Source organism: Apis mellifera, linkage group LG4 (assembly GCF_003254395.2).
Source record: "Apis mellifera strain DH4 linkage group LG4, Amel_HAv3.1, whole genome shotgun sequence".
NCBI lineage: Eukaryota > Metazoa > Arthropoda > Insecta > Hymenoptera > Apidae > Apis > Apis mellifera.
The window spans coordinates 6,057,997-6,076,616 of NC_037641.1; the positions used below are offsets into that span (position 1 = coordinate 6,057,997).

The window sequence follows — 18,620 nt, forward strand, 5'->3', positions numbered from 1 at the left end:
ATTAATTCTTATCGAGTGGATGCTGCACGATTTTTAAATAAGCGATACGAATACAAAAATCCGAATATTGAAACGTATTGGAAATATCCCAATCTTAAGAAAAATTCTCAAGATAAAATCATCTCATCTCTCTCTGGGTTATTCTAATTTATCCCCGAAAGAGAATCGAGCGTGAAAACGAAAGCGGCGGGGGGTAAATTCCGCGGGAAATTCGAATAGGGGGAAATTATTCAAGTATCGGAAGACAATGGCGATTGTTAAGCGAGGCGAGAGAATAATTGCTCGCCCATCGATGAAACGCATTTACGTACCGATACGCGTTAAACGCACTTCTCGTTATATGGATGGTCAATGACACTGTAATCTTGATTACCGTGCGTCGGTAATCGCGTTTGCAAATTAACAAATCAGGCCTGGTTATCAATTTAACTTTTAATCAACGACAATAGCGCGCTTGTTATGTGAGCGCGCGCGTATGTGTGTGTATACCACGATCTGGCTCGTGGAACACAAGCGCGAGTAACCTTTGCTGCATTGATACGCGGTCAGATTTCGGTTTCGACGAGGCAACGGAAAATAATTGGGGAGGAGGGGAGCTTTTGTGAGATTCCCTTTGTTGCTAGCAACGGCTAGTACTTCGTTAAAAGTATCGGAATAATTTAAATTTTGTTGGTTGAACTATTCCTCCAATCGAGTTTCCATTTTTTTCTAAATATCCCTCGTCGACAAGTTTTTAACAATTAAAAAACGATTCAAATTAATCGTAACTTTTAAATTACGGAACAGAAACTTTCATCCTCCATCCTCTAACTCCCTCCCTTTCTCGTGTAAAAAATTTCAAACCGGATAATTTCAAAAGGAAAAAAAATTCGGAATATAATACATCCGAGTGTCTCTTCAATCTTTCAACGTTCGAGCAAATTCGATTCCGATCGCGAAGAAGAGCCTATGAAACCAATCCACGGATCTCGACGACCGATCGGTCGATAGAGGACCGATACAAAGCGCGAGGGGCGCGATTCAAAGGGAAGGAAGAGCGAGCTCCAGCTCCAGAGATTCCAAAGTCTCTGCCGAAACGTGATCACTGCATTTTTTATCGAGCCCCGGGCATCGCGGGATGTTTCTCTGGCCCTCCTCGCATCCAAAGTCCGCGCGCATTTTATCACCCGGTCGCTGCAGGCGTTACACCTGCAGATTCTCTTTCTCCTTTTTTCTTTTTTTTTTTTTGCGAACCACTTCTTCGAACGAGCGTGTTCCTCCACGCCAGGATCCTCCTCCACCTACCCACCAGGGAGGGGAAATTTTTGGAAATTCGTGTCCAGATCCAAGAGTGCGGGGATGAAAATTTAAATGGGGCGAACTCTTTCTTTTGAAATGGATGAATATAAAGATATTGAGTATGGTATTTGTATTTGTTATTTTAAATACATATCGGAAGATTGATAATTTTTCTGAACGAATTTATATCTTTTCAGTATTATTATTCATTTGGTAAAATTATTACAAACTTTTCAAGATCCTTTATTTAAATCAGGTTTTAGATTCGATGTCCAGACGATTTCGCCTTGGAGAAGAAAAACGTAACACTCGAATAAAATAAAATTAAAATAATTTAAATTCACGGTGAAAATCGCAGGGAGATCGCGAACAGTCTCGAGGCGAGATTAGCACGGGAATTAAACCGACTTCTCCCCCTAAAAGTATCTCGAAATACCACCACCACGGCAATTTAACGCCTCGCAATTAACCCTTCAGGTTACAACTTTCTTACCCCCGGTCCGCCACTGAAATTTCTTTCATCCCCGTCCAGAATTACACCTTAATCGCGGTGATACCTCGATCAAGGTAACGGACAGCGGCTGTGGAATCTTCGTTCATCATCCCCCCCGGGGCCGCTTCGAAAACGGAAGCAACAACTTGGCGCGGAAACGCAAATTGCATCCACCATTTTGATATATTATATCGGGCCAATTCTGATTAATCCGCGTTTTCTGAGGGTGGGAATTCTCGAGGAGTGCTCGCTTAAAAAAACTTTACGATTTCTTTTCTTGTTTCAACGTTGATTCGATCTTTTGGACGATGAATTTCCGTGGTAAATTTGATCTCCCTCTCGAGAAACGAGGGATGGAAAAGGAGAGAAAAAAACGTGACGGAACCTGACGAAAAGTCAAATCTAAAGAGAGAGGGAGAGAGGAAAAAAGGAGAGAAGGAAAGGAGCCGGGAGGAAATAAGAAAATTAAAATAAGAAGGAAGGAAAAAACGAAGAGGGAGGAGGAGAAGGAAGATAAATCGTGGAAGGTACATTCGGTGGCTAATAAATCGTGGGGCTGGGCCCCGGGGTTACCAAGATTGCTACGTGTCACATTCTTGTGGAAAATTGGACCGGTGCAAGTGCTTTAAAGCCAGGCAAATTCGCGTCGCGAATGGACACGTACACGTGGTGCACGTGCTCGACCACCCAGCAATTCCGAAAAAATTCCCTGGAAAATACCATTTCCCTTCCGTTGTCCCCCTTCCGTTTTTAAATCCTCTATCACCCGTATCGCCCCTGCAATCACGTTATTTATTATTTCTCGCTCCCCTTTTCCTTCCTTCTTTCTTTCTTTTCAATCTATTATTATTATTATTATTATTATTATTTTCGTGGAGGAACGTTATTCACAACATTACATTATAAAAACTTTTTTATTCTTAATCGAAAATTAGAAGTTGCAATCGCAATATAATTCAATACTTTTCATCGACCATCAAATTTTGTTATAAATTATTCCTTCGTTTAATTCTAACTCGCAAGATATTTTAATCAGAGTCAGTCAGAGAGAAATATCTCGCGATTATTTCCCGGATACGCATTAAAAATATTAACAAGATCTTTTCTTTCTTTCCAAAGTTTAAAGATCGAAAAGTCGTGACAAGTAACGGGATAAGAACGTTTCAACTCCCGCGGGATTATCGGGAACGAATCGCGAGCTACGAGTTAATGCCGCGTTCCCCTTGGAAAATGCAGTTAACTTAACGAGCTTGAATCAAGCAACGCGACCGAAAGAGAAGGAGCCAAGCTCTCTCTCTCTCTCTCTTTTTGATCGGTGTCGAAGGAGCGAGGAGTAATAACCCGCTTAAAATCGCAATTTGCAAGAGTTTAAACGCCTTTGCGCGAAATAAGAAACTGCTCGGTTGAAAGATGGTGGAGAGAGAGAGAGAGAGAGAGAGAGAGAGAGAGAGAGAGAGAGAGAGAGAGAGAGAGGTTTCTATACGTGTATTTTTCTCCTTCTCTCCCCCCTCCGAATCGGATTGTTCGAATAAAAGCAGGGGAATGTCGCGTGAAATGAAGTGTTAATCGTCGTGAATTAGCATCGAGATCGGGCGTGAAAATGGGCGAGATGGTAATATATGCGGAAACACCGCCTTAAATACCTTTACAGTTTAATCAAGTTGGACTTGGGGAGTTGGACTCGCGGTGTAATTTATTCGAGAGGATGTTTAATTCCGTCGAGGGCACGGTTTAACGCGGGGATCACGACGACGACGAAAGCGTGTCGAAGGGGTTGCTTAGAATTCCTCTTGCGAGCCTTGCCACGTTGCAACCAACATTTTTCACGATCGATTCCCCTTCTTTTCTAAAAGAAGGGGGAATGATTGCCTCGCGGGAATAAAATTTCCTTTCGTCTTCGAACCTGTCGTTTGTTTAAAAGCCGATTAATCGATTCGATATTATTCCATTTTTTTTACATTACAACATTCATTTCTCCTTTATCTATAGATGTTGTCTGCATCTGCAGGAAGATAATAAAAAATATATAAATATCACACCAACTCTAAAGAATACTTATACGTATCAACAACTTTTCAATCCCCAAATAATCGAATCTCGCAAAACCAATCTTCAATTTCGTCCAACTCGATACTTTCCCGCGCGATCTACCTTACCATCGATCGATGCAAAATCCCCCCTCCCCGTTCCTAGAAACAAGGAGAGCGCGATCCCTCTTCTCCCCCTCCTTTTCTCCCCTCCACCGCGACGCTTAATTAGATTCACCGAGACGCCGGATAAGATCTCATTAAAATTCCATCGCGGCATCTGTTTCACCGGCAACGTTCGAACACGCTCGCCTACCTTCATTCGTCCCCTGACGCATGATAATGCGGTCTCCGCGGAGGGTTAGCGGAATGCAACACGCGAACGAAGCCTCGGCAACAAGGACAGCGTTGCCTCGTCGAGAAAGAGAAGAAGCACGAGATATGCACGAGTCTTATCCTAGTAATGAAACTGTTGCTCTTCGTGGCAGGTAATTACCGTAATCTCCTTCTCGAGAGAGGGGAGGGGAATCGTAGCAGAATTTTTATCCAACCCTCGTCGCTACGCTTATACTTTTGTTGCCGATTAAAGGCAAACGATTCGTTCAACTCGCTCCCCTCCTCCCCGATCTTATCCTCGCGTATTGGGTTTAATACGACGCAGAAATCGGCGTGATCGAACGTTAGATCGTGTTTTGGCTTTGCGAAACTTTGAATTCGATCGAATTATCGGGCGGGTGTAATGGAAGGTTGGATTTGTAATCGCGCGTTTTTGCAACGAGAGGAGACTTTTACACTCGTTTGGTTATATTAGGGGGGCTGGCTTTACCGATGTTATTCGGTGATAGAATATACGTAGAATAATAGGGGGTTAGATGGATTCTCAGAGATCTGGTTTTTCGAACGAACGAATTTTTGTATTCGGAAGATTGGATAATTGATCGTAATGATCGAAGAAGATGGTCGTTATAATATACGTGTATTTCATTTATCCGTGATTAATAGAATCTTTTTATAAGATTCCTTTTATTATCTTTGTTATTAACGTTGAATGAACTTCTTTTGATCAGCGAATTAATCCGGGAATCCTCTTTCCCGAAAGCATCAATCTCTCAATTCTAAAAGCGAAAGTTGGTTTTATTCTGATTCTATATAGGACGAGAGATTCTTGTTCGAGGCAAATATTCAAAAGGTTTCGGGGACAGATTGTTCGAAAATGGAAAGAACCGGTATTATATCGTACGCGCGATGCAACTTCGTTGATGTTAACGATCCTTTGATGCATCGCTTACCGTCGTCTCGCTGTTAATCGGATTTGGCTTTGATATTGCGCGACGACGAAACTTTTCGTCCAAAAAAAAAAATTCAACTTCTCTATCGTTATAGAATTACGCAACAAACGGATTGTCAACTTATTTAACGAGAGCTTTAACACAGGATTTACAACAATAGGTGGAACGTATCACGTTATCAATTTTGAATTTCGTAGAAAAAAAAAAAGTTTCCACTTAAATTTTCCTTCCTCTCTTTCTTTTTTTTTTTCTTTTCATTTTTGGCTACGTAATTTCGTAGTCGGTACGCTTTAGCGAGATAAATCCTGGAGAAACTTTGGTTTCATTCGTTCAAGGACGAAGTAATAAATTCCTCTTTAAACGAAGCCGGCAAACATCTAATCACGAAGTAAGGAAAAAGTTCTCGAAACTTTCGAGTTCGGAAGAGAAGCTATAGGAATACTAACGATGAAATAAGAGTATCGACCCAATTTTTCAAGAAAAAAAAAAGAAAAAATAGCTGAATTTCCTTAACAGATTTAACAATTATAATAACCGTTTAACCTTTACTCCTAAGGATTCTTCTCTAACATGACACAATCAACAGAATCGAATATATTAAAAATTCGTAACGAATCCATAAAAATTAAACGATGATACAATTTCGATATCGAAATCCAATCTTGCTATTTTTCGTGAAAAATTAAGGATATTTATTCAAAAACGACGATATTTCGATCGAATGAAAAAGAAACAAACCCTCGTCAAATTTTACAAATATCGATCAAATTTTTTTTTTACTCAACTTCGTTGCTCTCGAAGTTGTGGAATCTCTTCTGGAACGAAGATGCGCGTAGCCGCACACCTTTGAAAACACGTTCTTTTTTTTTCTTTTTCCACCCTGTTGCAGGAGGGGGGCGAGACATGCCTCGCGGAGACGGGAACTTTCCACCGGTGGTACAAGTGACGGGTTTTTTGATCTTATTACTCCGTTGCAAGTGGGAGCGGGCCGATCTCTGGCAAAAGGTCGGTATCTGGCGGCGTATCGAGCTCGATGCGGCGCTTGCAGCTTCGCCACGGCAAATTACGAGGAAGAAGAAAGGGGGGTAAAAAAAAAGGAAAAGGGCAAAAAGGAGAGAGAGAGAGGGGCAATTGGATAAGAATCGACGAGAAAGTAACAAAGAGTGGGAGATAAACAAGGGTAAGAAGAAGAAGAAGATGCTCGAATGTATTTTATTATTGGCAAGAGAAATGGAAAGGAATTGGTCTTTGGAGCGAGAAATGGTTGAATAGATGAGAGTAGAGAAGAAGGAAGATGAAGAAGAACACGAAACGAATGTTAGAAAAATGAAGTGGTATTTTGGATAAGTGTTGATATCTTCTTAAAGATTAATTTTAATTAATCTTGTTTTAAACAAAGAGACGAAATATATATATAAACCAGAATTCTATTTCTTAATACAACAATTCAATATACAATTCAATAATACAATTCTTCTATTCTTAATACAACAAAGTCTCTTTATCTCAAAAACATTCAACAATCTAATATATTAATAATAAAATAATATATTAATAATTTCTTTTCAATTTATATAAAATAATATATTAATTTTTTCTTTTCAATTTTTTGCCAAGTTTTTCCTTCGATTCCACGCGTTAATTATTTATCCTTCCCTCTACCGTCCTTCGTACCCCGTTGCCAATAAAATACGGGATAAAAGCGTATAAATATACACAACTTCGTACAATTCGAACAAACGCGAAAAATAAAAGAGGAAACGTAAAACGTATGAAAGAAACGAATACAGGATAATAACAGTCAAATTAAACGAGGCTTCCATCCCTCCGAAAAGAAAAAGAGAAAGAAAACGTGACTGCTTAAACAACCGATACCTCCTCTCCGGAAGAACGGTCGTAAAAACGATCGGATAAAAAGAAAGGGAGGGGAGGGGGGATTCAGTAACCACGTTTATAGGGTTCTTAACTATACTCGAGCATTGAAACGGGAAGGAAAATTGCCGTTTCGAAACTTCGTGAAAAGCGTAGAAACATCGATGGAGGTAAAACGAGATAAAGAGGAGGGTAAAACAATTTCGAACAAACTTGCGAAAATGTCCATCGAGGAGAACGATCCTCTCTCCAAGGGAGGGAGAATCGAGGAGGAAGAGGAGGAGGAGGAAAATTAGAGGAGAGATCGGTCGATCGATTTGGAGAGATCGAAAAGGATGGAAGGAGGAAAGTTTACGAGAAGATCGAAGCATGAACACGTCAAGGCGAAGCCTCGAGCCGTCTGGACGGTTATCGTCCAGCTGGAACACGGCTCGCGTAATATCTGAAGGAGGGAGAAGGAAGGAGAGGACTCCTTCTCCCCTCGATCTAAATACCCTACATTAAAATATAACGCTGTTTGAATCTCGATGAATCGACGATTTCACCTTCCACAAATGTGTGATACAAATGATGATGCAATTCTTCTTCTTCATCTTTTTCTTTTGAGATAAGAGAAGTTTTGAGAAAAGAAAAGTTTTGAGAAATGAGAAAAGAACAGAGATTCATTTTCATTAAAATGGACGAAGGTATATATAAAGATGGTAATATAGAAATGTGAAATATTTATAGATCGTTGATAAAGGATGATTTCGCTGTCGAAAATGGAAAATCGAGAGGAGAAGCGGAGTGGGAGAGTTCATTGAAGAAGTTTGCCGCGACGAAGTTGGACGGAAACGGAAACAAACACACGGCTGTCTGGCTTATTGTAGCGGGTTAGAAGATAGAGCAAGTTGTAGTTAAACTTTACGGTTTGTCGGCCTACACAGTCCACAAACGGTTGAACAAGTCATTACACAATTTGTCAAGAGTAGTTTGGCGAAATGAAATTTTCGAATCTGTTCCCGAACTTTGCCCGCCTCCCGCGGAAAGTTACGCCCCCCCTCCTTCTCGAGAATTGACCGAGAATTAAATACACGATACGAGCACGATCCAAGTAGCACGTTCGCGTGGGCTTTGGAGGTGATTGGAAATCGACAATTGGAAAATTGGAGATTTAAAAGATCGGTGGGAAGAGGATCTGGAAATAGGAGGCTTCGAGATTCGAGAGTTGATAAGGTGAATTTGATACATCATTCCTGGGAAAAATAAACTCGGTCGAGCAGATGGCGAACCATCGAATTCAATTCTCTTCGACCGCTTCTCTCTCTCCCAATACGAGGGCCAACGAGTTTCGACTATCCTCCTCTTCTTATTATTCAGAAATATCCAGATAACAATCCTGAACTGTTGCATTACCAAGAATTCTAAAATTAAAATATTTTTACATAAACAATCTATCTTCGATATTCCAAATGAAAAATATATTAATTTTTAATCATCTACGTGTACTAAACTCTCGAAACTTTTGGCAGAAACTGTACTCCCGCGACCACGATGAAGGATTTGCTCGAGGACAATGCGGGTTACGTGTTAATCCCGAGATACCGCGTGTTTATCGTGGTTTTGGTCCACGAGTATCTCGGCTGGCTCTTTCAACCGGGTGCCGCGAAACAACCACGTCACCGACACCCGGGACCGCTAACTTACGCCGCGCGATTAAGTCAAAGACTTCTCTCACCCCCTCCTCGCCTCCCCCGATAAAGGAGCGCAAGCCGAGGGATACGACGTCGAGAGCAAGGGGTACGAATCGATACGCGGTCGGGCAGTGGAACGAGACGGTGTTTCGTCGGACGGTGCGGGTCTCGATCGCTTTTGTTCGTCGAATCTAAGATTCCGAGAAGAAAAAATTTTTATTCGCATTTGTATATATTTGATTTTAATTTTTACGTTTTTAAAGAGAGATAAAAATGATTCGTAAAGAAGTTCACGTCTTTTGTTATTTCGAAATATTTTTAAAATCTTATCAATCGATTTTAAATCCACGCGTATCAATTAAAAATAGCACTGATAAAAACAATTCCTTTTATTACGTGAATTAAATTACCACGATCCAAAGTATCTCCATGAATTCCTTTACCAGAAATTACTTGATCGATCGAACCTTTTTCCGAATTAACCAAAGAAGGCATCAAATTTTGGAAAAATATTGCAAAACATTAGGAGGAATGAAATCACGATACTCAACGACGTTTATAAATTCAAGGAAAAAATGTTCACGAATCAAGACCGAAAGGAAAATTAATATCAACGTTCCTTCAACGACCCTTCCCTTCTTTAATGCCTATTATTATTATACGCTCCCACCGGAAGAGGCATTGAAGATCCATCAGAGACGAGAGATAGAGATAAGCTTTTAAAGTCGTTTTACGACAGATGTCGAACGAGGCTCTCACCTGTTCCTCCGTGTCCCTCGTTCGAGGATTGTATCGCGTTTTCCGGCGGATGTGAATTCGTTAGTCGTCTCCTCGAACGATAAAAAACGCGGAGAATCGATGCACGAGACGACTCAAAATCGAGCATCTCTTGCGTCACGGAGAATTATTCGAAATTGTGTGATTTTCGTGGCGAGGGAAAACAGGGCTAGCCTTTGACGTTTGTCCAGGGAATTTCCTTTTTTATCAAAGAGAAACGAATAATTATGAATTATATTATTCGTTAATTGTTAATACTCGAGAATAAAACAACGAAACTATCCGCAATCTATCTACCCAGACAAAACACAAAACAATTCCTCTACTATTTTCTTTTTTTTTAACTCAACAACCGCCTGAAATGTAGAAAAATAATAGTAGCAAAAGTAATACTAGAATACTCGTCAAGAGCAACGAAACAATCCCCGTGAACCGCAAAATTCCGTTCTCTTTTAAGCGAACAGAAACCCGTATCGAATTCCGCGAGGAAGGAAAGAAGGATAGAAAGGAATAAAAATAAACAGATAAGGTAAAATAACGTTCGAGTTAGGCGAACGTGTGTTTCGACCACAGGGATTGTTTCCAGCTTTTCATCCATCCCCTCGATGTTTCCCATCCAGGGGAGGGAGGAAGGGAGCCGCGGTCTGGAACCGCGTCGAAAGGAGGCGTGCCGTATCGTACGAGGATCGAGATTTAAATTTGGCACGGATCGTGCTCCAATTCGCCCTGTTACACACCGACTCGAGGTGACTGGCCAACCTGTTGGCCGCAAACCGCATGTGGCAAAATTCTCGATCAAAGTTTCTACGGGGAATAGCGAAAACGGTCGGTTTCCAATTCCTTTCCCGTACCCGGGCGAAATTAACCTGTCACACGAAACGAGCACCGAAACGACACACCCAGGACCAGTGTTCCCGCCCGAGTTCATTATTTCCTTCCGTCCTCGATGCCGTCTATAAACCCGCGGTTTCCCCATTTGATGATGATCCCCCGTCCAAATTTATTAATTTTGTTATCAATTTTCCCCATTTGTTTCCAGGCTAAGCAAAATTTCTGTCGGAGAAGGAAACTTTACGTTATTGGAAAGAGTGGAAATAGGGACAGGATTGAAGGGAAAATTGTATAGCTCGTGTTTGAATCTCTAATTCATTTTTTCTAGAAAATTTTTTTAGAGAAAGTGAGTTTTAGAAATTGTAATAAGTTGTTGAAAAACAGATTGATTTTTAAGAAAGATGGTAATCGTAACGAACGATTGATTCGAGTTTCTAATCCAATTTATAATATTGTTCAGTAAAGAAGAAACTTTAAACTTTTCACAAGTTACCTTTTTTATTCCTTCTCGTATATCAAAGTTGGTGTAATTCAAAACGTTTTCGTTCGCGTGAAGGAAAAATATATATATATATATATTTATACAAAAAAAAAAAAGAAAGAAAATTGTTCGCGAGAGAGAAAGAAAACAGGAATAATTTATATTTCTCCTTTGAAATATTTCCCACGGTAAAAAGTCGTGCCGTGAATATTTTCAATGGGTCTGGCTCTTTTCCACTATTTAACATTCCTTTCAAATTCAAGAGGAGAGCAGAGCACTCTCGATACTATAGTTTTTCCCGTGTCATAAATGAATTATTGTTGAAACGTTCGTTCGTTGATCGAGATGATGAGAAAGTTGCCAAAGAATGGCCCATATAATTTGTAATTATCGGTCAACGAACACACATATGTATTCCAAGAATCGATAAACACAGGGGGGGGAGGATCAAGCCGAAATGAATGTTGGATGACGGCCAACCAGACGAGTTCACGCTTTCGGAGAATCTATTTGTAGCCAATCATGAAAACAGATACTAACGTTTAATTCCATTTAATCGAATCAACAGCTGCCAATCCTCATCGATTCAACATTTTCTTTTTTTTATATTCGTTTCAATTTTTATTCTCATAAGATGATAATATGTAATCCTTTTTATAAAAATTCAAAACTTCTTTTTCTCTTTTTTTAATGTCAAATCTTGATAGAAGAATGATACACGTGATATGAAACGTTACAGACAAAAGACAAGATAATTGGAGGGAAGAGGAAAAGGTTTTAATATTTCTGTGTAATTTCCTTGCACAAATAATGATTCATTTTTGTTTAAAATCGAGATTAAATACGTGAGATATTAGACAGATGTTTCGTTTTTATGCTAATCTTTCGTTTCAATCACAATCTGTCCGATTATTATGTCGTTAGAAGCCACGAATCACGTGAAAATACGAAACAAAAAGCTCTTCTTAAAGTGTATACACACTTTGAGAAAGAGAATACGAAGTGAGAAAGCCACGCACAGTTAGACGTCTTAATTTGCTTATTCAACCGGCTTGTGCACGAACACTGCACCAAGTTCGATGAAATTTGACTAACAAATTTCACCCTAAAATACTTTCCTCTTTTCGAATGCATATTCAAAGATTATTAAGCTACACCAGCCACTTAACTTTATCACCTGAAACGTATCGAAACCAGCTACTACCATTCACCATCGTCGAACCGTGTTCTTTATTCGACCATGATACGCCCTAATAATCCTATTCCTTTCTCTTTCTATTATATCGTGCATAACGAAAAAATAACGAGCTCCAATCTATTATCCATTTACTATTTACAAATTTTATTCCAGTTTTTACCTTTCTTCAATTTTTCAAACTGGAACGAGATTAGAAAATAAAATAAATTCTATTGATTCATATATACGTCAAGTAAAAGGAACTGCTTATTAAGAAATTGCTCAATTTTTCGCACAATCGAACTATCCCGAAATAACTTCCCCTTAAACTCTACCAAACAAAACAATATCTATTTCTCGATAAACCTTTACAATTTATGCTCAAAATTATGATAAGATTTCGAGAAATAAAAAGCAAAAGCGAAAACAAAACCGTGTTCCTTATTCGACCATGATACGTCCTAATAATCCTATTCCTTTCTCTTTCTATTATATCGTGCATAACGAAAATAACGAGCTCCAATCTATTATCCATTTACTATTTACAAATTTTATTCCAGCTTTTACCCTTTCTTCAATTTTTCAAACGAGATTAGAAAATAAAATAAATTCTATCAATTCATATATCAAGTAAAAGGAACTGCTTATTAAGAGATTGCTCAATTTTTCGCACAATCGAACTACCCCGAAATAACTTTCCCTTAAACTCTACCAAACAAAACAATACCTATTCCTCGATAAACCTTTACGACTTATGCTCAAAATTATGATAAGATTTTGAGAAATAAAAAGCAAAAGCGAAAACAAATTCCAAAACAAGCCGTAACCATGGCCAACAACAATGGTGCGACGGCTTAACAAAAGAATATTTTCCAAAGGCACTCCCCTCCCCCTTCCTCGTTAAAAAATCGCTCGCCTGAGAAACAAGCGGACGTCGTTACACCGTACACGCACCGTACGTATACATGCCGCGTATATAAATACGTATAATTGATATATAAATACCCCGGTACGGGCATAAATTCCTTCGCCGAATTCCAAGACACGCTCCCCCTTCTCCTCGTCCCCTCGACCTGGCTCGCGTGTAAACGCGCGGCCGCGAGCATGCTCACGCCTACACACGCACGCTCTCGCGAGCACACGCACGCACTTAATCACGTCCAAACTCGGCACGACGCAACCAAGCGGCTCCTCTCCCCGGATAAGAGGCGTATGTGTACACGTATACACGTACGTGTATCACGGAGGGAAGAGTAGTTGTAGTAACCTTTTCCCCTCCGAGGAGCCCGAGAAGAACCCTTCCTCGCGGAGACACGGAAATAAAATTACCGGAACGCGACTCGGCCGATAGCGAGCGAAAACATTCTTAATTTAGACAGCGAACACCGTCGTTATCGATCGGCTGTAATTACGAAACGAGAGGAGGGAAGGGAGGGATCGGTCGTTGGTTTCGTCGGCATCGATCGGTTTCGAAAGGCGAAAGGCGCGCCTCGAAAAAGGCGTAGATTTGTTAGATCCTCGACTTCACGCGGGGAAATTTTCGTGTATGCAGAGAAATACATTGCTCTTCTCGTCGCTTTTATTCATATTCGTATGGAGGATGTGTAATAATTGCGGTTTAATCGTTGAAATTTTTGTTGAAATTCGAAATTCTTTTTTTTATGGATTGTATGCAAGATCGAGATCGATTAATTTAAAAGGGACACGATCGATGGTGTGGAAAGAGAGGATATGTTCGTTGGCGCTATTTATATTTACGAGACCTGGTTATAGACTGTGGACAAAGAGATCTTTATAGAGTTCCATAAGAAGTTCGAAGAACTGCTCGTCGATAAACAAGCTCGTGATAGATGAAGCTATAGGCCAGTATATATGTAAGAGAGAGTTATAAATGAATTCTGGTACGAGGAAAGACTATTTCAAGACTCTTGGATATACATTCTTCTCTTAAATGTCATTCGCCTCCCTCTTAGATCCGTCACTCGTCCAAACACATATCATCCCCTTCGTTCTAACGGGATACACTGTTACCCAACAACACGTCGTCCACGTCACATTAACGTTGCTGGATGTTAAATCGTTCCTTTATATACTTATATAAATATAGTATACAATAAGTCGTCAATAAAATTCCATTCTTCGAGAAGAATGCATAAATTATTCGATCCTCTTTTTTACCCTTTCTCAACGTTGAATTATTATTTCTTCTTTCCAAATTCATATATTTATAAAATTATTTTTGATTCTCTCGCGATGAAAAATCGATCGAAAAACAATCGAATATCCCCTGCAAAACTTCCCCTCTGGATCGATGAAACGCGGGGTTAGGAGAGAGTGCATAGATGTTCCGGCCGAAGATTGGCAAATGTAGCGAGCTAGACGATAACCGGGGCAAAGTTCATGCACCCTGACAACACTCTTGGCGAGGAATAAATTCGACGCAACACATGTTCTTCCCCCCAAATATTCGAGTAAATATTTTTACCCCAGCGATTGATCCCGACACATTTTTCACCCCCAAGATTCACCCCCTCCCCACCCCGTGTCCACGAAAGTGCACCCGTATTTCAAGTGTGACATTATTCGACAGGTTACCGAGAATAAAAACGGTGCACGGCTTCCGACGCAACGCTTGACATTTCATCGCTAATGCCGCCCTCGCAATTTATTTTGCCCTCGATTTTGCGAAAAACGACTATGCACCTCCTCCTCCGCCTCCTTCCTTAACCGTGAGAGAAAAGGGTGGACGGGGCGCGATGTTGAAACAGGAAAGGGTGGAGGGATATTATGCGCGAGGGTGGATTTATGGAGAGTGATAAATTGTTTGGAGATACGTTTGATTGAAGAAATTTCGATCGAGGAAATAAAAGGGAAATTAGAAATTATTTATTCGATTAGAAAAGAATACATCATCGAGTTCGTTATTATACTTTATTTCTATTTTTGGTTAATTAAAAAACTGTCGAAAGATTTGTATCTCTTTTCATTATTATTTAAAGGATATATTTTCTTTCATCAGGGCACAATTTTTTAAAAAAAATTACCAAAATTCTCCCTCGTTTCACCCTTCCATAAACAGGCTTATTTTCCGATACTTATCCATAAAGAACGAAATTTTACATCGTTCGCTAATTTCACACAATTTTCCATTAAAATCCGGCCTAAAGCGTTTTTAATTTTCCACGAAATTTTATTATAAAATTCGATCAATTTTCAAGTTAAAACCGTTAAATATAATAATATCTCGCGACATCGAAAATATATTCAAATAATAATAAAACTCTGCTCCGAATAATGAAAGTCGAATAAAAGGAAAGGGAGTAAAAAAATAAAATAAAAAATTCATCGATGGATCAAATTATGGTGTATTAAAATAATAGGGGAAATGGAGATATACGCATCCCCCTCCATTCTCTTCCCTCTGTCCACCCCTCGAGTTCTCGTTTTAATAAAATTATACGATACGCGTGTAATCAATCGTGGCGACAGGTGAACGTTTGCGTACCGTTTTTACGAAGAACGATGAGAAACGATAAATCAGCCGCGGTTTCATAACTTTCCGCGGTTAACTACTTTGCGCCAGTTTCTCAAACAGCCAACTTTATATGTGCCACGCGTGCCTATGCTTCGACTTTACACGCTCTGCAGTAGTGGTTTATTGCCATACGCGTTTATTCTCTCCCTTCTTTTCTTTTCTTCTATTTTATTTCTTTTTTATACCTGTTTCGTTTAAACATCCCATCCCGTAAAAGTGTATGTCCGGAAAAAGGACGAGAAAGAATGGGCGCGAAGAGGAAACGCGTGGAATTAATTTTTGTACGATCGATTATTGAATTCGGAAGAATATTTGGCACACTTTCGAATTTTCCAAACTGAATATAACTTTTTATTTTTCATTTTAACGCGATAATAATTTAAATCGATACTCGTACTTGTTTTTTAAAATCCTCTGAAAGTATCCCACGAGACTAATAAACGCATCGATATAATTAAAAATGAATATACGAATGTTTGTGATTGAATGTTCTCGTCCACGTTTTGTTACGATGATTTTTACAACAATAATCAGGATACAATTTTACTTTAGGAAGGAGAACAGGGAATGATAATTAATGCAAACGTTTTCATTAAATCAATAACGATCGAATTACCGTGACAGCTAGGCCGCCGCGTTAAACGCGATTAGATTGATCAAGTTGTATCAAATTTCAGGATGGATGGAACGCGAATAAGTTATTGAAAGCCAATGCATTCGAGGGGAGGGATGGATGCTATTTGATTAAACTTTAATTTTGCACGCGCCAGTGCAATTTATCTGGAACACACTGTTCAATATTGACAACAATTAAGTTCCATCCTTGCGGCTATAAACCCTTGTGGATGGAATCAAAGGATTGGTCGAATTTATATTTCATCCCCGAAATACGTCATGTTTTTATCATCATGCGTACTCGAATGTTGTAAGATTCGTCGCGAAATTTCGAAGAATTTTTTAATAACGCAACGATTTAACATATTATTATTTTTCATCGTTTGTATATTTTTTAAAAAGCCAATTGTACAAACACGTACGAAGTATTATTAAATTTTTTGTTTGGGAGAAAAATTTAATTAACGCGCGATTCGTGTTAAAGGAAAATCCCACCAACTATGTATCCATTCGTTTGAATTTCACGGAAAAAGCTTACAAAAAGAAATATTATATGCACGCGCTTCTGGAATGAAATACATTTTCCAATCCCTTTCCAAAATTCCACGCTCCTCAAAAATACATTTTCGCAACATTCATTTCTAAAAACTACAAAAGAGATAGAGACAGAAACTCGTCGTCCTAACTTCGAATTTTCCAACGTGATATTTTCTCGAAAAACAAGATCGAAGAACGAGGAGGAGGAGGAGAAGGATTCGTCTCGCATCGATCGTGCTCTATGACCATGTCGACCTCCTGTCCGCTCGTAATCGCTAATCGAACTTGTTTATCTCGATACTCTCCCTCCCCCTCGTGAAAAAAGAAGGATGAAAGCCGGCAGGAAGAGGCGGACCGAAGCAACTTCTCCCGACGGTCCAACGACGGTCGTTGAACCGTCCGACGGGCCTTCGAATGCGTTTATTATCGGCCGCTCGCGATTCCAACGTCGGTTTCAACGTCGCGGATGACTGGCGTGCCAATTATATTTGGATCTTTTCGCGGCCCATCGCGTGCCAGTGGCTCTCAATTTTTCAACGACTCCCCCTCTCTCAACCGTGCATCCATCGATCGAAACGTAAGTCGATTCGAGGGAAAAGGATGTGATCTCTTTTCCTTTGTTTCGTTTCGTTTCAATTTTTCTCGAGGAAAGAGAAATTTGTAATAATTCTAATAATTCGGCGAAAATTTCGAAAGGTGAATAAATGCGTTTATTTGTCAAAATGTTTCGCGAGTCAATAAATATAAATATTTTCACAAAAAGAGAGAAGCAAAAATCGATGGAAGATGTTTCTCGATGGGATGAATAATATCCACGATTTATTTATTCAGTCACGAATTTTCCATTTTCTATGATTCCGGATCAATCGAATTAATTGTCATTTTAAATCATTCAGATAAAGATGCAACGAATCGATGTGTCGAGAAAAAGATTGTGGCACGCGCGAAAAACGTGGTTTTGATTCACGTGGTCGATAAAAATAGAAATAGAAAAAGAGAGAGAGAAAGAGGTGAATTAAAAGAGAGAGAAAGGGGGATATATTGGATCGTAACGGTAACCTCGGGGCCAGTAGAGGTGGGTTAGAAACGATACGAGAACAGATTCGGTTTCAGAAATGGACACGCGTGGCCCACACGAGCTGCCCGCGTTCTCATGGATTTATGAAGAGAATTATTTGACCAGATTTGCTCTCTGAACCGTTCAAAACGGTTTCACCGGTTCAATAAACGTGACCCGTTTATAACGTGTTCTATTTCAGCCAATTCATCCGGACTCGTGCTCGTTTTTCGTGAATTGTTAATGTAACATGACGATAATCCGAATTGTTTGTCATTTTCCGACTACCTATTTTCGTTTCTTTCTTTCCTTTCCCCCTTCCTTCGTTCATTCGCCGAGACAATTTCATTTCTCGAAAGTAAAATTAATTTTTTTTCTTTTTCTGCAAGTTAGAGAGATCATGAGAGGAGCTAGAGATCAATAAGAACAGTTATTGCAGTCGAGATCAGCGTCAAATTTAGACGACAAGTTTTTGGCACGAACATGCAATCCAACCTTTAAAAGTATCGTATTATAATCATCCTCAATAGTCGCGAAATAATATTTACAAGATCCATCCGTTCGTCAACAAGAAACCAAACACAGATCTCTTATACTAAAAAGAAGATCTTAATCTTTAAAAAAAAAAGAACCCCAAGATCCTTTCACATTGTGAAATCAATAACGAAAAATCCACATCGATTAAAGATTCGATCATAAAAGCTGTTAAATATTCGTCACAAAATAATATTTACAAGATTCATCCGTTCCCTAATAATAACCAACAACAAGAATCCAAACACAGATCTCTTATACTAAAAAAAAAAAAAGAAAATCTTAATCTTTAAACAAAAAAGAAAGATCCTTCCACCTCGTGAAATCAATAACGAAAAATCCACATCGACTCGATTAAAGGCTCGATCATAAAAGCTGTTAAATACTCATCGCAAAATAATATTTACAAGATCCATCCGTTCCTCAATAATAACCAACAACAAG

At 39.3% G+C, this 18,620-nt stretch overlaps 1 protein-coding gene across 8 annotated transcripts in view; it reads right to left on the minus strand.

The window, feature by feature from the left end:
* LOC100576383 (mannosyl-oligosaccharide 1,2-alpha-mannosidase IA) overlaps positions 1-18,620 on the minus strand; it is a 477,580-nt gene that overhangs the window by 82,124 nt on the left and 376,836 nt on the right. The gene's annotated exons all lie outside the window — the stretch shown is intronic.